We start from the raw sequence: 21616 nt of genomic DNA on the forward strand, positions 1-21616 counted from the left end.
ATTTGCTTTCATTTATAACTACTAGCACTAAGAAAAGACGCGGGTTTTTAAAAAGATAAATGTTCTTCAAAAATACCACAAATACGCAACCTATTTTAAGAGCTTCCCCAAAAAATAACGTTTTATAAATTAATGATGTTTTAATATGATTAACTTTTTTCCAAACGACTTGCATTTTGAAAAATGAATGAGAGATCTAAAAAACATTGTTAAGATCACAAGAAGGTTAAATATAGATCGCATTTTTCAATGATATCTCACTTTACGAAAATACCCTTCAATGTGACATCACCATATTCAATCATAACGTCCAGGCCGAGTTTGGGGTGTTACAACATCACTGGCCTTATACTCTATTACCTCGTAGAACCAATAGTTTAACAAATTCAATTCTCAATTACTCTTAAATTCTGAAACACGGAAAGGAAACATATTGTCAAAAATATGAACCAATCAAACCGAAAATGATATGTGGTGCCAAAACACAACCACGCATTCAAAGCTTTCTATGAAATCTGACAACGTCAAACACAAGCAATTCCATTACTCTGTTAAACGAGATTTCTGTACATGCTGAAATAATTTACAGATCTCATCAATTACTCAACCATAAACCCACATAACACTTCTATTTTCTAGAGACAAGAATTGTCTCGATAAGAATTCTATAGTAATCTTTCTCAACTCCATTCTAGTACCAACACTGGCTGAAGTAGTACTGAAGACACTCGATATTCGGCTTTAGCTATGGTATTACTCCAAATATTCTTGCACAAAATCAGAGATGTCGAGTCCCAAACTCGACCACTAATATATTATTTCTATAAGTTTTCTTGCAACATTTCTGCATAGGTTCTGGGTTTTCTGTTACACAAGTCTTTACTCTAATATAATACCATTCATCAGGTCTGGCCTGAAATTTACAACCAGATGTCAACCCTCACGGTACTCGTTTAGCTTACAATTCGCTAACACTTTTCTCAACTGCACAGGTGATAAACAATAATTTATAGAAATTTTTACCCCATGTTTAATGCATTTTATGGATGATTTTCCATTAGAATTGGTGAATTCGATGCTCCTAATGCTTTAATTTCATGTTTTACACTTAGGAGAGCGAAAGGAATGAGAAACGGGCCAAAAACGGAGAAAATAGGCCAAAGTACAAAATCAACACTACTGGACCTCTTCACATGGGCGGACACACACGGTAGTGTCAATTTAAGCGTGCTCGAGCACGACTGAGTAATCGCACTGCAGGCGTGTCCTGCTGAGCCCAAGTTGAGTCCAATTCGGAAAAGGCTAATTTTGAGGGCTTTTAAGCATTCCAAAGCCTATAAATACACCCTAGAGGAGGAAGAAAAGACATACAGAGTAGGGGGTAAGGAATTACTCCAAGAAAGCCGATTGATTCATCTCAGAAGTTGGATTCATCATCAACACTGAAGATCTCTCCTCAATTCCCCTTCAGGAGTTTTGGGTTTTCTTTATGTTTTGTATTCTTTATTATTCTGAGATGTTTTCTTATTTAGTTATGAACTAAATCCCCTAAATACCTAGGGGGAATGAAACCTAAGACGAATCTTGTTATTATTTTCTGAATTGTATGATAAATATTTGACTTGTTCTTAATTATGTGTTCTTAATTCTTGTTTTGATATCCCAGGATACCGATTCAAGATAAGCTCTTATTCAGAGGAGGAATAGATCCTGTTTAAGAGTACATTTGTCATAATTAAGTGGAGTTGATTGCGCGCCTAGACATAGGGTGACAAGATTTGGCCGGATTAGCGTGAAACCTAATACGGGGATCCATAGATCGAGTTAATGCAACCCTAGAGTGTTAATTAGAGAAAAGTCTTGGTTATTCAATCTAGGGATTACACGTTATTAGTCTTGAATAGGGATAATAACATAACTTAGGAATCTCTACGGAACAAGTTAAATGAATAAATCGTCCGATTCGGAGCCAGAATAATAAGTACAGTCTAGGTGGATTTTTCATTAGGTATTGTCTTCATTCAATCGATTTTTCCAAAAGCAATTCCCCAATTCCATTCTCTGTATGTTCTTAGTTTAGATAATTAGTTAGTTAAAACAAAACCTCTTTATTCTTAGGCTAGATAATAAAAGACGGTCATTACTAGTACTTTTAGTTCCTTTGGGTTCGACAATCCGGTCTTGCTAAAACTATACTCTTGTTCGATAGGTACCTTTGGCCTACATCGCGATAATAGTTAGTTCAAGAACGAGTAATTATAAATATTTAAAACCTATCACGAAATCACGCGATCAAGTTTTTGGCGCCGTTGCCGGGAAACTGAAATATTAGGATCACTCAATTTTTATTACTTTAGCCATTTATTTTTCGTGCACTTTAATTATTATTATTATTTATTAATTTACTTTTTCCTTCTCTTGGCAAGTTTTTATAGTTTATGACTAGAAGAAATCCGTCAAGACCATTACTTTTTGACGAAGAAATCAATCGTACAGTTCGCAGAAATCAAAGAGAAATAAGGCGAAGCTTAAGATATACAGAGAACGAGCAAGAAGATGATACTCAACCCCCAACCGAAGAGATTGTTGAAAACGAAGGCAATCAGCTACCTCTTGCAATTGCAGTTAATCAAAATCCTACTCCACGCACTATGTACAATTATGCTAAACCTTCTTTAACAGGAACTGAATCGAGCATAGTTAAACCTGCTGTAGCTGCAAATACTTTTGAATTAAAACCTAACACTATTCAAATGATACAACAATTTGTTCAGTTTGATGGTTTGCAGGATGAGGATCCCAACACCCATTTAGCCAACTTCTTAGAACTATGCAATACATTTAAAATTAATGGTGTCTCTGATGATGCCATTCGTCTTCAGTTATTCCCTTTTTCATTGAGGAACAAAGCTAAACAGTGGTTGAACTCATTACCACGAGGGTCAATTACTACTTGGGAACAAATGACCGAAAATTTTTTACTAAAATATTTTCCGCCAGCTAAAACGGCTAAATTACGTAATGATATCTCTTCTTTTGTGCAGATGGATTTAGAAACACTCTACGATGCATGGGAGAGATACAAGGATCTTTTGAGAAGGTGCCCTCACCATGGGTTACAGCTTTGGCTAAAGGTTCAAACGTTCCATAATGGCCTGAATCCTTCGACTCGACAAATGGTTGACGCAACTGCTGGCGGAACCATCAATAATAAAACACCTGAAGGTGCCTATGAGTTTATAGAGGAGATGCACTGAATAACTATCAATGGCAAGTCATGAGGACAAAGCCAATGAAAACAGCCGGCGTTTATAATGTCGACTCGGTCACCATGCTCTCTAATCAGGTAGAACTCTTAAATAAAAAGAATGATGGTTTTCTTAGTTCTTCACAGGTTCACCCAGTAATGCAGTGCGAAGCAAGTGGAGGTGGAACAAGCCATTCGGAATACCAACCTTTTGGCTACAACATGGATAACGAGCAATTAAACTACATGGGTAATAATCCTCAACCTCAAAACAATCCATATAGTAACACTTACAATGCAGGTTGGAGGAACCACCCCAATTTCTCGTGGAGCGGTCAAGGAAATCAAATACCACAACCACCTTTAGGCTACCAACAACCACCCTACCAACAGGAAGAAAAGCCGAACCTTGAAGAGATGCTCTCAAAGTTTATTTCGGTGTCAGAAATGCGTTTCCAGAACACCGAGACAACACTTAAAAATCAACAAGCGTCGATCCAAGGGCTCAAAACTCAGATAGGCTAGCTTTCCAAACTAATTTCCGAATGACCTCAAAGTAGCTTGCCAAGTAATACTAAACCCAACCCAAGGGAACAACTAAACGCAATTAATATTCAAGATGAAGAAGGAGTTGTTGAGCCTGAACTAGAACCGAGGGAAGAAACTGTGGTAAGCAAAGGTCAAGGTAAGGTAGATAACAATAAAAATAAAACGGTGAATGTCGAATATAAACCTCGTGTGCTATACCCCAACGCGACAAGGAAAGACCGCTCAAATGAACAATTTGGTAAATTCCTTAAACTCTTAAAAAAATTACATATTAACTTACCATTTATTGAAGCCCTATCGCAGATGCCAAATGTAATGAATTTTTTAAAGGAACTTTTAGCAAATAAGCGGAAGTTGGACGAGGCATCGCACGTGGAGCTAAATGCAGTTTGCTTAGCTATTCTCCAAAATAGACTACCGAACAAACTAAAAGATCCAGGGAGTTTTACGATTCCTTGCTTAATTGGTAGTTTAGATGTTAATAATGCATTAGCTGATTTAGGGGCTAGTATTAACGTCATACCCTATAAATTTTTAAGCAATTAGGTCTCGGGAAACCCAAACAAACTAGGATGAGCATTCAATTAGCATATAAAACTATAAGGTTCCCTAAGGGTATTATTGAAGATGTACTAGTTAAAATCGATACATTTATATTTCCCGTTGACTTTATTATTCTAGATATAGAGGAGGATAGCAACACTCCTTCAATTCTGGGAAGGCCCTTTTTAGCAACTGCTAAAACGATTATTGATGTTGGCATAGGTGAACTCACACTATGTGTAGGAGACGAAACAATCACCCTTCAAGTTTGCAATTCTGGCAACACATCGGGAATTGAAGGTGATCGTTTAACCCATTCTCCTAGAACTGACAATATGGTACAACCTACTCTACAGGAAATGAGTTTGAAGGAAGCACACGAGTCATTCTCAAGCAATAGTAGAGGACCTGTTCATGAAGATCAGAGATTACATATCGAGGAACTCGATGAATGGCGGACGCATAAACCAAGAACAGCCGACAAACCAAATCTACGACAGAACGAGCTCAATACCTTTCCAAATCAACTTAAGATTGGAGATAGGGTCTTATTAGATGTCGCAGATCCCCACATTATTGCTACCACACCAAATGAAGAAATCCCTCTTACGGTACTTAGTATCTTTTCATTAGGTACGGTCGAGGTAAGGCACCCCAAGTTCAGCACTTTTAAGGTAAACAACACCCGTTTAAAACCTTATTTTAATGAGATTGATGACAGGAATGAGGAGTATAAACTCCTCAAAACCACCATGATTATTCAACGGAAAGGTAAGTAAAACTTAGACTATAAGTAAGTGCTTCTCGGGAGGCAACCCGAGCTGTAACACCCCGTACCCGAGTCCGTTACCGGAATCAGACACAAGGTGCACACAGACTTAACTACTTTCGCAGTCCATTTAGAAATTTCCAGACAAGCTGGTTACTGCATCACTGTCGCCTTAAAAATCATATCTTGAGTTTCAAAGCTCGAAAATCAGTTTCGTAATTTTTCCCTGAAACTAGACTCATATTTCCATCTACAGATTTTTTTCTAGAATTTTTGGTCAAGCCAATTGGTACATTTTATTAGTCAAAGACTCCCATGTTACAGGGATCGACTACACTGACATTCGTGCGTTACGAATTGGATATCTCCCTGTACAGGGCTTCAATACTGATGCCGTTTGTTTCTTTAGAAACTAGACTCAGAGAGGAATCTATACATATATGGAATGACTCCTAATTATCTCTGGTTAATTTACAATGAATTTCCAAAGTCAGAACAGGGAATCCAGAAACCGTTCTGGCCCTGTTTCACGAGAACTTTAATATCTCTTAACATATAACTCATATAACCGTTTCGTTTCTTCCATATGAAAGTAGATTCATCAAGGTTCATTTACATAATTTATTAACTATTTAATTCCATTCCTAAAAATTTTAATGATTTTTCAAATCCACACCACTGCTGCTGTCAGCATCTGTTTCAAGGTAAACTTTGCCTATTTCGCGGTTTCCATGGACCAACTAGAGTTTTGTCATACATAGGTCCACATATAATCATATTTAGCCATTCCAATGGCTGATCATTTGCCCAACACTTCCATTCAGTCCATAGTCACATCATGAAACCATACATATATACATAAACACAAATGGTCTAATGCCATACTTCACTTTTACGAGCCATTTTCGCATGGCTGTACACACGTACATCACACAACGTACTTGAAAACAGCAAAGGGTAGTCCTATACATGCCATACCCAAAGTTCAACTAAAGAGTACCAAAAAGGGCTTTGATAGTGTGGATGACTTCGACTTCGATGATCCCGAATCCGATAGCTAACGAGCAAAATCTATAAAACAGAGAGCCAAAGCAGCACGGGTAAGCATTTTAATGCTTAGTAAGTCTCAAGTAATGAAATCAGCTTTGACTAAAGTATTACATTCACATAGCTAAATGAATCACTTTATTAATACACATTCTCATAATCATACTTACTTCACATTACCGACCCTTATGTTTATACACAAAAGAACAACTTAGCCAAAGGCGGTAGCTCGTTTATCAAGCGGCGAATACTTACTTGTAAGGACTCAACTAATTCAAGCACATACGAACATACCTCATTGCTGGAATTTTCACAAGTGTATAAACTGAAACTTTTACAGCAAGATTGCTCACTTCGAATCACGTACCTTGAGATTTAACCGGATACAACCACAAGCACAATTGCCTTGGTCTTAACCCGGATTTGGTGATTTGCACAATTGCCTTGGTCTTAGCCGGATATAACAACTAGCACGAATGCCTTGGTCTTAGCCCGGATATAACAACTTCGCACGAATGCCTTGGTCTTAGCCCGGATATAATCACTAGCATAAATGCCTTGGGACTTAGCCGGGTATCATTCAAATGCTCATGTACACATATATCAATAATCACGACACATCCATATTTCATTTTCAGTTACTAAGGCTCAAACACAAAATATTTATCAAACCTTTACAATTTCCTACTCAATAGCCACACACACAAGGAGCATGATTTCAATATAATTCAAGTAGGGTCATTACTCAAGACTTACCTCGGATGTTGTCGAGCGATTTGACGGCTATTCAACTACTTTTTCCTTCCCTTTATCGGATTTAGCTCCTCTTTGCTCTTGAGCTTAATTTAACAAATAAATTGATTTAATCATTTGAGCATCGAAAGAGGAATTCAAGGTATTTAGCCCACATATTTTCATTAGACATTAAAGTCACATAGGTACGGAAATCATGAATCAACTCAACACATTAGTTAGTACTCTCCTTAGCCGAATTTTCTAAGCCAAGAATAGGCATCAATATGTTTGCCTCTAACCGAATGCATGCACACCAATTCCCTCATGTGGCGAATATGCATGTCCATGTTGAGGCCAATTATACACTTAATACCACACACAAAAAAAACAGCATACATTCTACTAACTAATGCATTCCATATTGTAACTCAATACACATCTATCATTTCCCTCATAACCGAAGCATCATCATAAGTAAGTATATACCTTGAGATAGTATATATGTTATACCAATACATCATGTGCAAACATATATACATATATATATGCTAGAGGCGAATCTCAAGTTGATTGTAACTAAACATGAACATAAATCCAAAACACGAATCTTACTTTCCATGCAATGAGCATAAATCACACTTATGGATGTACCATGGCGAATACATCTCAACACCATAATTTTGGTCATGATTAAGCAAAGAACTTAATGTCTTACTCCAAAACACTAAAAAGAAAGTCCAAGAGCCATCAATCCACCATCACATATACCATTAGCAAGCTTCATATTTAACATGCAATGGCATTAACACAAAATCCTCCTTGGCCAAATACCATCCCCATGATATAACAAAGATTTGAATCATGGGCTAATAAGAACATCAAGCTAGTAACTAAAAACATGCATGAATCTCATGGCACAACCTCAAACATACCTTAATCTTGATGCAAGTATAGCCAAACCCTTCCTAATCCTCTTCCAAACCAAGCATGAAGCAAAACTCCTTCCTTATCCTTAGTATTTTCGGCCAAAAAGGAGTGAAAAAAAGGATGAACAATTTTTTTTTCTTTTCTTTCCTTCAACTCACGGCAAGGGGAGGGGGAGAAGCCTTCACACACATTTTTTATTCCTTTTTTTTATTACCATACAACTTATTTTATTTATTCCAACATAACCCACTTACCAAACATGTTTCATGACATGTTTTGCCCATAATTCCTTGTCATGGCTGGCCACTAGCTATTGGGGGAATTTGACATGCAAGTCCATTGTTTTGCATGCATGCTTTAATTAGTCATCACACATTTCCCCATCATACTTTCAAAGTTTACTACTAGGTCCTTTCTAGTGAAATTCACATTTATAACTCTAAATCAAAACATCAAAAATGTCACACATGAGTTAACACACATTATAGGCAATAAAATAAATATTAAATTATTTTTATGCCTCGGTTTTGTGGTCCCAAAACCACATTCCGACTAGGGTCAATTTTGGGCTATCACACGAGCACTAACTATATTAACTTCTTTAAAAATTTAGTCTTCAACATCTAAATGAAGCTCTCGAATACAGGTTTTCCACAGAGACACGGCCAAGGACACGGGCGTGCTTATGGTCGTGTGAATACAAGGTAAGGATTTGCCCAAACACGGGCTACGATAAAACGTCATAGTCGTGTGACATGGCTGTGGTCGAGCCTGCCAAAATAACACGGGCATACGACACACCCGTGTGGAAGACCCATGATTGAAACTAAGAAACTAGCACGGGCGTGCGACATGCCCATGTCTAACACCAGTGGTCAAACCTAATAGATTGACACGGGCGTGGGGGAAGTGAACAACACCAGACACGGCCATGCGACAGAGCAGTGTGCACCTACACGCCCAATGAAAACGGGCGTGTACTAAATGTCAGACGTGCCCAAATTTGAAATTCGCGAATCACACGGGCTAAAATTGGGGAACACGGGCGTGTGCCCTGGCCGTGTGGCCTAAAGTCTATAATTACCCTGCACTATTCACTTTCTTCCCCATTCAAAAACCCTAACCATAGCCTCTGCAACTCCACAGGACCTCCCTGCCACACCCGTGTGCCGCTTCCCACTTTATTTTTGACGTTCAATCTCTTTCTCTTAGCGTTTATTTACTCATTTCACTTCTATTTTACTTATTTCTAATGCTTATTATCAACATAATCTTCATATCTTTTGAACTATTTTTCATTTTTCTATCATTTAATTTGCATTCTTAGGTTAGTTATCATACATTTCGTGTTAAATCAAGTTATTAGGAACACCTCATACCCATGACATTACTATGCTTATTCTCATGCTATTACCATGCCAATATCTATCATTTAATTTGCATTCCTAGGTTAGTTATCATACATTACGTGTTAAATTAAGATTAAGAAAACCTCATACCCATTACATTTCTATTCTCATTCTCATTGTTATTGTGGTTGAGTTTGCTTCATATTAGTAATCTTGGTTGAAATAATTAGTTCAAATTCATGCCTTTTACTTCTTCGGATTCATTTACCTATTATTATTATTCTTTATATTACAGGATTTTAATGTCGTCTTCACGAGGAAAGAAAACCATCGTACCTTCCTCGAAGAAGAGGAAGGGAGCGTCATCTTCTGCGGGTCCAACCACGGAAATTTGTAACCCTCTCCTGCAGTTCCCCCGAGGGCCTCAAGAATAGCTTTTCCAAATACTTCAGGCCTGACCCTTAATTGCGGGCCGCTGCATCGACTGGGCTACTGTAGAACAAGTTCAGATGGCTGATGCGATTCAGGCCCTCCTAACCACTGACCCTTGGGAGTTGTTCTTTGGGATCATTGAACCAACATACCTCGAGCTCACGATGGAACTATGCTCAACATTCCATCTTCAGACTGTAATGACAAATTACGATGATCCCGGCACGGTCCAGTTTTGCCTAGGCGAGTTAGTCCGCCAGCTAAGCGTCCCAGAGTTCGGTGCTACACTAGGCTTATATACAGAGGAGTTCAAGGAGGAAAATGAACTACATGCTCTCACTCGCCAGATACATTTTCACCCTCGAAGTGCTGGCACACTTTGGCCCCTGGCGTAGCCTCCTACAATCCTAGCCGCTCCAAGGCATCAGTTCTCCCACCATCCCTGAGGTACCTACATGTCATTTTAGCTCACACGATTACAGGGAGGCAAGAAAGCACTTGCGTCGTCAACACTCACGATGCCTACTTCTTATGGTGTATGTCGCACGGGCACGTCATCGACCTTGCCTATTTCATCGCCCTTGCGATTCAGCACCAGACGGAGCGGCATAGGAAGGTGGTCATCTCCATTGGCCCCGATATGACTCAAATGGAGCGACACTTCGGGCTCCTCAACACCGTGGCCCAAGAATCATCCCTCACCCTCATTGACTAGATGTCTCCACAAGGTATCTCGAGCATGCTTAGCATGAAGATGATCGAGAGGCGCCGAGGAATCTACCCTCCCCAATTTGTCTCGCCCAATCTACCGAAGAGGAGGCCTACGAGGACATTCATGATGATGTTCCCCCACAGCACGAGGACCCACTGACTCAGCCACCACCACCCTCTCGTCCAGTTCATGCGGTGGCTTCATATGCTGACATCTCTGGGCGCCTCACTCGATTCGAGCAGCAGTGTTTTCAACGATTTGACAACATTGATGCTACTCTACAGCAGTTTTGTCATCACCTCCACATCTCATCGCCAGTCCCACCTCACGAACCATCCAGCGATGAAGATGTTTAAAAACATTTATTTATTATTTTATGTTTTTAATTTTTATTAAAACTACTTTTTATTTTTATTAGATTTTAGAAATTATATTTTTAATTATTAATTTGGTTATTTCTTTTGAGTAATTTTTCTTCCTAATATCCCCTAAAAAGTTCCTGATTTTATCACAATTATATAGAGCTCTTAAGCTCATCATCACATAGGAACTAAAACTCCACCGGGAAAGGTTCTCCACGACTGCCGTGTCCTGCTCGCCCATGACCATAGCTACCACTAGAGATAATATCCTTCTGGCGCAGGACTTATGGCCTAATGAACCTCTACGACCGCCGGAGTATCCTCATCCACTCTCGAACCGATTACTCTCCAGAACTCCAGTTCGAGGAATTCATCATACAGGAAGTTTCACTTCTCTCCCTATCTTAATTTTATACTCTAATATCTATCTTTGTACATTGAGGGCAATGTATATCTTAAGTGTGGGGGGTATTTATTTCATTATCAGAAAAATCCCTGAATGACTGCCTTGTTCTCTTAAAAAGCTCTCATATCATATTTAGGATAAATTTTGATTGATTTATGATTTTGATTGATATATCTTGAATTAAAACATAGACATTTATGCATTGATTGTTTAAACTTTAAGACATAAGAGAATCAAGCATGATAAATTGATTTTCAAGAAATTAAAATTTTAGGTTGTTTCCCCAAAATTTAGGTATTACTTTGAGTTGGGATTCACAAGTTTTAAACATCAAAAAGCCATAATTTTTCTGAGATTTTTGAGCCTTTTGAGCATCTATTAATTCTTTCGTGATCACTTTTATTATTGCTTTGAGTGCGTCAGGAGTGAACTATTATTCTAGAACTTGCTTGATTATTCATATTGAGACCGCACCATTTGATTTGATATGTCAAAATGATTAAGGCACTTAGGATTAACCCACTCATGCCATGAAAAGCCTACCTCCACAATTAACCCCTAGTGAACCCCCTTGAGCCTAACAAGCCATTTCTTGTATTACCCTTGATATTAACCTTTAACCCATTATTTTTTAAATCCCCTAAATTAATTTAAGCCCCATTTTTGTCGAGATTTGAATTGAAATAGTTACTTAGCTATGTTTTATTCTACTCTGTAATTTAATGTGTTCTTAAAAAAAAACATGTATACATATTATTAGTGATCTTCTGTTTGTAAGCTTCAGAAGTTAAATTCCTTAGTCTGAGAAGAAGCTCTATTGTACGCAAGTGATGATTAACTCTTTTTCTAGTTAGGTAATTTTTCAATTCAATCTCGATTCTAACCCTTTCTTTCAGCTTGTGACCACACCCCCTAACCAAACCTCATTACAACCCTCTAAAGACCTTTTTGATTGATGTATCATCTTAAATTATAGTGGTGGAGATCTAATTTTCATGCAAGCCTATGGTAATGACTTTTCATTATTGACTATTGAGTGCTTCATTTATTGTCCTTAAACACCTCGAGTGATTTGAGTGAATCTGTAGAACCCTGTGATATTCTAAATCAAAGGTAATTACTTAAATGAGGAGAGACACCTATGTTCGCATGATTAAATACTCAACTTGGAATGTTTGAAACTTTTATATTCTTTTAGTTGAATTCTCAATGTATGATTACCTATTGATTATTCTGAGATATTATCGAAGGAAATTATAAGTTGAGAAGAATTTATTTTGATTATGAGTTGAGAATTTTGCTTGAGGACAAGCAAATTCTTAAGTGTGGGGGTATTTGATAAACTGTAAATTATACATATTTTTACCCCATGTTTAACGCATTTTATGGATGATTATCCATTAGAACTAGTGAATTCGATGCTCCTAATGCTTTAATTTCATGTTTTACACTTAGGAGAGCATAGGAGAGCGAAAGGAACGAGAAACGGGCCAAAAATGAAGAAAATGGGCCAAAGTACGAAATCAACACGGCCTGGACCTCCTCACATGGGCAGACCACACGACCGTGTCAATTTGGCTAGAAGTAATCACACAAGGGTGTGTCCCTGCCAAGCCCAAGTTGAGTCCAATTCGAAAAAGGCTAATTTTGAGGGCTTTTAGGCATTCCAAAGCCTATAAATACACCCTAGACGAGGAAGAAAAGACACACAGAGTAAGGGTAAGGAATTACTCCAAGAAAGCCGACTGATTCATCTCAGAAGCTTGATTCATCATCAAGACTGAAGATCTCTCCTCAATTCCCCTTCAAGAGATTTGGGTTTTCTTTATGTTTTGTATTCTTTATTATTCTGAGATGTTTTCTTATTTAGTTATGAACTAAATCCCCTAAATACCTAAGGAGAATGAAACCTAAAATGAATCTTGTTATTATTTTCTAAATTGTATGATAAATATTTGACTTGTTCTTAATTATGTGTTCTTAATTCTTGTTTTGATATCCCAGGATATCGATTCAAGATAAGCTCTTATTCAGAGGAGGAATAGACCCTGTTTAAGAGTACATTTGTCATAATTAAGCGGAGTTGATTGCGCGCCTAGACATAGGGTGACAAGATTTTGCCAGATTAGGGTGAAACCTAATACGGGGATCCATAGATCGTGTTAATGCAACCCTAGAGTGTTAATTAGAGAAAAGTCTCGGTTATTCAATCTAGAGATTAGACGTTATTAGTCTTGAATAGGGATAATAACATAACTTAGGGATATCTACAAAACAAGTTAAATGAATAAATCGTCTGATTCGGAGCCAGAATAACAAGTACAGTCTAGGTGGATTTTTCTTTAGGTATTGTCTTCATTCAATCGATTTTTCCAAAAGCAATTCCCTAATTCCATTCTCTGTGCATTCTTGGTTTAGATAATTAGTTAATTGAAACAAAAACCTCTTTATTCTTAGGCTAGATAATAAAAAGATAGTCATTACTAGTACTTTTAGTTCCTTTGGGTTCGACAATCTGGTCTTGCTAAAACTATACTACTATTCGATAGGTACACTTGTCTACATCGCGATAATAGTTAGTTCAAGAACGAGTAATTATAAATATTTAAAACCTATCACGAAATCATGCGATCAACAGGCTTGCAATGAAATTTTACTTTTTAGTCTTGAATTCGGCTAAGACCGATCTTGTCAACAAACAAATTCAACCGTGTAACCATCTTTCTCAAAGTAAACGGGGTTTTCTTAACCAAACACTTGTAACTGCTTTTAACCTTTCTCAAAGATCAACAACGACTAACTTGAAATCTTTCAATAGCTCAAGTCACTTATGCTACCATAGACTCAGATCTCTATACATGACATTGGATATTTTAATCTATCATATTGTCTTATAGTCTCAAAACACATTATAATCTACTTAATGACACATCATTGAAAAATTGAGAACTCTCTGCCTGAGTTAAGCTGAACTAAATTTAATACCTCGGTTAACAACACTTCCAACCATTTAAAACTATGCTATCATATAATAGACCTTTTTAATTTCTGATGAAAGCGATAACTTTTCAATTCAAACAATTTTAACTCATGTCATGGTCTTCTAAAATATGCATTTTTTTATTCAGACTACCCGTCTTTTTACCATGAAAAAAAGAAATTTTGTTTCCAGACCTGAAAATAGACTCGGACATAAATATCTCATTTAACCTTTCAAGCAAGTAATCCGCACAGATTGAATAACCGAATCACCCTCAATCAGAAATCACTAATAGTTCGAGAAATCCCTTCTTGCTAATAATAGAATAAGTCGAACATACAGCCCATTTATGATTCTTTTATAGCACAAATCAAAATTCACTATGAACTGGTTTCGTTTAACCAGACCATATGGTCTCTTGCTAATCCCAATAGAAATCAAGATTACCAGTAAATGAAATTCATTACACAATCTGGACTTGAGCTACCACAATCTATACGCTGGCAAATTTCAACCCTTTCTTTGTATTTTTTCTTTAAAAAAACTAGAAAATGTCACATCAATATCACCTTATTTTCGTGATCAGGCTAAAGACATAATCATAATAAACACTTTTAACTCTGACCCAAGAATATCCCATACAATGAACCATGTTCGACACATATTAACGATAGACATTTACTTCCAAGATATGAAGACATACATAATTTATGAAATCATAGTCCAGATGAAATAAATGACAAATATCTTAACGATCCCTTAGAGAAAAGAAATCCAAAAGAGGATACTACACAAACTCACTGGAATCAAATGCAACAAGGACCACATCCTATTCATACATATGTACCAAAACAGAGTACCATCCAGAAGAAACAGGATCATAGCTTCACGTACATTTCCCTCATTAACTATTTCTGTCATAAAAAATCTCATATTATTCTTTTCACTAAAGAAGATTAGTTCTGAAAAGATCTCAATCATTACATTTTCTCGACCTTGTACCTGAGTAATTCGATTTACCAAAGTAAATTTCTTCTCTAACTGTGACTGTGCAATACTCAAATAATCTTTTTGTCAACCTAACACTTTTCTAGCTCTTGCTTACTTATCAACTCATTCTCAATCTCTAATCATATTTATAGTTATTCCTCCACTGAACTCTTTGGTTTCACACTTGTGAGTTTATTCAACACAAATTTCATGAAATTCTATTACAAAACACCACTCTAATAAGGGGGTGAGGTCGTAGGGCCTCTGACTCAACTCTTATACACATATGTATATAACACAACTTTCATCATCATAGCAACATCACCAAAATCATATCATTCATTTCAGAAAAACTGACATTCATATTCGTTTTACGCCAACTTCCTAGTTATCTCATTTAAACAAGTACACTTATGCATGCACTCTATGAATTCTGAGTAACTTTACTTATCCCATTCATTTCATCAAACAAGTCATGTACATAACATCATACGAGAGCCAACAAACATGGATAAGTATATTCCAATCTATACTTTCATCTCGCACATCATCGTATGCATATCATTACAAACATGTAAATCAATGCAAGCAATTTAACACTTATACTCAGACTATGTGAACTTGCCAACCATATTCATTCAAATAAGTATACATGAACATTCATTCTACCTGCATTTTTAGTAAGTTATCTAAACACAAGCATTCACTTGAACAAAACAATCATATACACCATGGGATTGTCAATTAACCATAGATAAGCTCATTATGCCATGTACACATTCTATTTCATGTTTCTCACATCATAATCATAGACATATACATTTCACGAATTCTTGCTCCTACCTTTCTGAGTTTTAACTCTTCATAACTGCAGTTTATTGAATACTTTAGTATTATTATCTACATGATTGGGTGTAGCTCGGTTGGAGAGTACCTTGCCCACACAAGATAGTTCTCATTCGCGTAAGAAGACATCACACTATCACAAACTTGTGGCATGTATAACTAGACTCTTACATGTGCTAGGTTAGTCCGAGAACCGAGTAAACCATAGCTCTGATGCCACTAAATGCAACACCCCTTACCTGTGTCTAACGCTAGAACAGGGTATGATGCAGTACCGGACTTAATCATTCACAAACATGCAAAAACCATGCTACAAAATTTTTTTAATTCAGAACTTTTCATACACATGCATCATGTCCCATACACAGGCCTACAAAGCCCTAAACATAGATTGAAAGTAGTTAGGGACTAAACCGAGAACCTTAAAAGGTTTTGGGAAAGCTTAGAAATGTTTTCCATGACACAAGCTCACACGCCCGTATGGACATAGGAACACGCCCGTGTGCCTTCGACATGCCCGTGTCCTCAGGCTGTGTAACTCTCTTACTACGACGTCAGTGAATAATTTGAACCACACGGCCAAGCCACACGCATGTGTGCTAAGGCCGTGTCCCTTACACGATTGAGACATACGGCCGTGTCTCAACCCGTGTGGCCAACACTTAGGATATTTTCAAAGCCTTTATGTTACCTTTAATCTTTCACATCTTTATACACACCGAGGACACATATCATGACACCATTTAATGATTTAGCATCTCATATTACACACATTCGTAACATGAACACCAACCATATAAGGCCAACAAGCATAACTACATTATCTTATCACAAGAATTAGAACATAGCATAGATAGATAGGTTCACAAACCATAATCAATATGAGACACACCTCTTGGCCATATACCAATAAATCAATATAGACAAATACATTAGACTAATCATAATAACACGTCATAAAAACCTAGTCCCTATACATGCCACTCACTTAAAATGCTTAACAAATATCAATATGCCAAAGGTGATGGCTTAATAGTGTGATGCTGCCTCCGACGACCTCCAATCCCAAGCTAACCTGAAAACACTAAAGAAAAGAAAGGAAGGGAGTACGCTTTATATCTTAGTAAGACCGTATGAAAATAATAAGCAATTTATCAACTTGCTTCTCAAGGTAATACAACCATATTTGTACTTTTATTTAAGTTCAGGTTAAGCTCTTTTCTCAAGTCATAGTCATTAAATTATTTATATCTGGAGCTATGGAACTCAAAATTAAGTTCTGCTAATTTTTCATAAAAGTAGACTCATATATCTTCTTACCGTAAAATTTTCAGAATTTTTGATCTAGCCAATAAGTACAATTTATTCTTTAAAGTCACCCCTATTTTGCTGTCCAACAGTTCCGACTCCTATTCACTAAAAACTAATTATCTCACCATACGAGATTCGGATGATGTTTTTGTTTATTTATTTTGAAAATAAACTCATTAAGGATTCTAAGAATATAAATTATGATCCATAACTATTTATTTATAATTTTAATGATTTTCCCAAATTGGAACAAGGGATTTCAAAATAATTCTGACTCTGTCTTACAAAATTTCAAATATCTCATAATATGAAATTCTCTTTCATGCACCATTTCTTCTATGTAAAACTAGACTTATTAAGATTTAATTTCATATTTTATTCAGGCTCTAACTCAATTTCCAAAATTTATGGTGGATTTTCATATTCGGACTGTTGTTGTTGTCCAAAACTGTTTTAGTGTAAATTAATGATACTAAGTTTATCACACCTTATTAATTCATTTTCACCACATTGGGAAAAATACATATTTATACATCATATGTATAGACCTATAATCAAAATGTCATCACAAAATCATTCTCTTAAGCATGAATTTCCCATATACATCTTCAACAAATGTGCATCATAAATCGAAATCATTTCTCATGAGCTTGGCATACATACCTGTGTTACTCAACATGCTCATATTCATTCCTTACTAATCATACAACATGAATTGAGTTCACATCTCATCAGTTTCATGTAAGTACCTGTACCACTCACCACATGGTCATAAGTTTTCCCATTTCAATATCAATCATACATCTTCCATTGAACCATTTTGAATACTACAGGATATTCATTAGCTCCAGACATGGGATACAATGCCGATGCCATGTCCCAGACATGGTCTTACGCTAGCTAGCACATCAAAGTCGATGCCATGTTCTAGACATGTCTTACACTAACTTTCATATCTCGAGGCCGACACCTGTCCCAGACAAGTCTTACACTGGCTCTCATCTATCAGTGTCAATGCCATGTCCCAGATAGGTCTTACACTAACACACAACAAGCTGACGTCATGTCCCAGACAGGTCTTACACTAGCTTGTGTATCTCGAGGCCAATGCTTGTCTCAAGCATGTCTTACACTGGCTTGTATATCTCGAGGCCGATGCATGTCCCAGACATGTCTTACTGTAACACCCCTCGCCCGCATCCGACGCCTGGACGGGGTTCGAGGTGCTACCTGACTTTTACTAACACTTCCATCCTAAACAGGGCCATGAAATCTCAAATAATTAAAAACTTTTCTTTTCTCATGCAATCTGTCCTTTATGCGAGCTTACGAGGCCCAATACATGCATTCGAGGTGGTTCGGGACCCAACCGAGAACTCATGAAAAACTTAGGAAATCTCTTGATCAAGGCTCCACACGCCCGTGTAGGTATAGAACACACGCCCGGGTGCTAAGAACACGCCCGTGTCCCGAACCCATGTCCAAAACCTGGACAAATACAAGGCTATTTTCCAAGCCATTTTGTCACACTCACAACACATGCACGCATACTTATACAACAGCATACAACATGGCAAAATTAGGCACTTAAACCTTCCTAACATGACATGACCATGGTAATTTCACATGCAACCATTACAACAAGTTTTTCTTTCATCTTTACCATATTAATGCTATAGCTATCAACATGTCATCAAACCTCATGTCCATCACAAAGCATGCATAATCATATCCATAAACCATTCATGAAGCATTATTAACTATTTACCAATCACTTAATCCTGCATTAGTTATTAGCTCATCAATGAATCTCAATTCAATCTCTAGGCATACATGTTGTAAGCCACATCACAAGAGATAATAACATACATACATAAGAATAATCATATGGGCCCATAACGATATTAGTCGACATAGGCCAATTTACATGACTAATACTACCTTAATAACAAGCCATTGCCTTTGGCTAAATCATAATATTACATACTCACATTAAAACCCTATACATGCCATAGACTAGAATCACTTGAGTTTACTTACGCCGATAGCGTTAACTCAACAGTGTGATAATATCTCTGACGGCCTCCAACCCGAGCTAACCTGGAAACTCTAGAAAACATGGGAAAGAAGGGGGGGTAAGCTTTCGCTTAGTAAGTTCATATGAAAATAATAAGCAACTCATTAACTTGTTTTATCAATGTTTACAACATATTCTCAAGTTCACTGTAAGCTGTCTTCCTGAGCAATAGTCACTAAATTATTTATATCTAGAGCTATGAAACTCCAAATTAAGTTATGTTAATTTTTCCTGAAACTAGACTCATTTATCTTTCTTTCATAAAATTTCCAGAATTTTTGACTTAGCCAATTAGTACAGTTTATTCCTCAAGTTTGCTCCTGATTCACTATCTGACAGTTTCAACCCTTCTGTACTAAAGTTCAATTATCTCATAGTACAGGATTTGAATAATGTTCTCGTCTATTTATCTTGAAACTATACTCACATGTATACTTACTAATTTTTTTCTAGAATTTTTGGTCAAGCCATTTAGTACAGTTTATTAGTTAAAGTCTCCCTTGTTTCAGGGTATGACCACTCTGACCCTTGTGCACTACGAACCAAATTTCTCCCTGTACAGACTTCCAATGACCATGTCGTTTGTTTCCCTTAAAAATAGACTCAATAAGGAATCCATGCATGTAAGGTATAATTTTTTTACAATTTATTATGAATTTCTAAAGTTAGAAGAGGGGATCTCGAATTCATTCAGACCCTGTTTTACAAGAATTCAAATATCACACAATATAGAATTCTTTTTCTTCCCTTGTTTCTTTCATGTGAAAACAGACTCATTAAGCTTTAATCTCATATTTTATTCTGCCTCTAACTAATTTTCCACTATTTTTAGTGTATTTTCAAAGTTACACTACTGCAGTAACTCAAATCTGTCAAGGCTAAGTTACTCATTCATGATCATTGTTCACAAAATTAATACAACATCATTTCATCCATCATGGTAAGAACACATATTATGCATCATAGATCATCACATATCAAGGCATTCTCATACTCTTAATATACATACTTGCACAACTCGTAACATAAAGTGTATACTCACCAATGACTTACCTCATTGGGACCATCATCAACTCTTTCCTTGGATTACCCGTTGAACACTTGGAATACTAATTGGATACTCGGAAAAGCCTTTGCACATAAGTGCCTCAATTGTAGCTAAAGCTACCTCATATCTCATGACATTTCAATGCTCACTCTCGAGCTAGTCATCTAGACTCATAATTCCTAGTGACATGTCACTCGTATCCTATTCTATTCCTAAGGTTCAAACGGGATTTTCCTCGTCTATTAAGGCTTTGTCTTATCATATTTCTATTAATCACATACACTTAATATATGTACAATTCATGTAAGGATAACATTTAAATACATGTATAGCATGGTATTGTTTACATACAAACTTACCTCGATACCACAAAGGTGAAAAGGACATAATCATCCCTTAATCGATTTCTTTCCGTTCTAGGTCCAAATCTCGATTTCCTTGATCTATAATATCACATTTAGCCTACCAATCAGTCACAATATTCATATGGGTCTAAAAATCATATTTTACAAATTTTCATTTTGACCCTAAACTTTTGCATATTTGCACTTTTCCCCAATACTGTAAAATAATTTTTATCACATTTCTTTACTCCTTGAGTCTAGATGAACCATTTTCATAACTATAGCAACTCATAATTTCAACTATTTTACACATTACAACTCATTTTACAACTTAGCAATCTAGCCCTTTTTAAGGTGTTTTCATGCAATTTCTTTCACAAAAGTTGTTTATTAGACAACTAGGACTCATAATCTTCCATAAAAACACAGCAAACAACACATTTACTCTCATGGAAAAACCCTAGACTCTTCATCATTTTGCAAAATAGTCCCCTCTTATGAAAGCTCATGCTTTAGGGGTTCCAAAATGTAAAAATCATCAAGCAAAGACATTAAAATCACTTACAAGCAAGGGAAATATGTTGCTGAAATTTTCCAGCTTCAAAACCCTTTCTTTGCTGCATATTTCGTGAAGGAGAAGAGAAAATGATAGCTTTTCCTTTTGATTTGTTAATAATAAAACTAGTCAAAATTGGTGACCAAATTTCACCTAATTTTGACTTTTCAACAATTTTGTCTCCCATGGCCGGCCATCACACTTTCAATGGCCTAATTTCACTTTAAAGACCCCCAATTTAAGATACAAGGCAATTTAACACACCGTTAGGTATTAAACACAACTTTTACCTTTTACGCAATTTAGTCCTTTTTCAAAATTGGACTAGAAATTGCTAAAATTAACTTACCAAAATTTACATGCACTTATAAAATTATATTATAACA

General features: G+C 36.6%; 1 long non-coding RNA gene and 1 other non-coding gene across 2 annotated transcripts; both read right to left on the reverse strand.

Moving 5' to 3' along the window:
* Nucleotides 1-3011: 3011 nt before the first annotated feature.
* On the reverse strand, nt 3012-3118 carry LOC128286049 (small nucleolar RNA R71). The gene has a single exon (XR_008276596.1). It is a non-coding gene; the product is annotated as a small nucleolar RNA R71 (small nucleolar RNA).
* A 15829-nt stretch (nt 3119-18947) lies between these two features.
* On the reverse strand, nt 18948-21303 carry LOC128285194 (uncharacterized). Its single transcript, XR_008275633.1, has 3 exons — nt 21240-21303; nt 20690-20773; nt 18948-19314 (listed from the first exon to the last, which is right to left on the reverse strand). It is a non-coding gene; the product is annotated as an uncharacterized LOC128285194 (long non-coding RNA).
* Nucleotides 21304-21616: the final 313 nt, after the last annotated feature.

Source organism: Gossypium arboreum, chromosome 12, assembly GCF_025698485.1.
Source record: "Gossypium arboreum isolate Shixiya-1 chromosome 12, ASM2569848v2, whole genome shotgun sequence".
Taxonomy (NCBI): Eukaryota; Viridiplantae; Streptophyta; class Magnoliopsida; order Malvales; family Malvaceae; genus Gossypium; species Gossypium arboreum.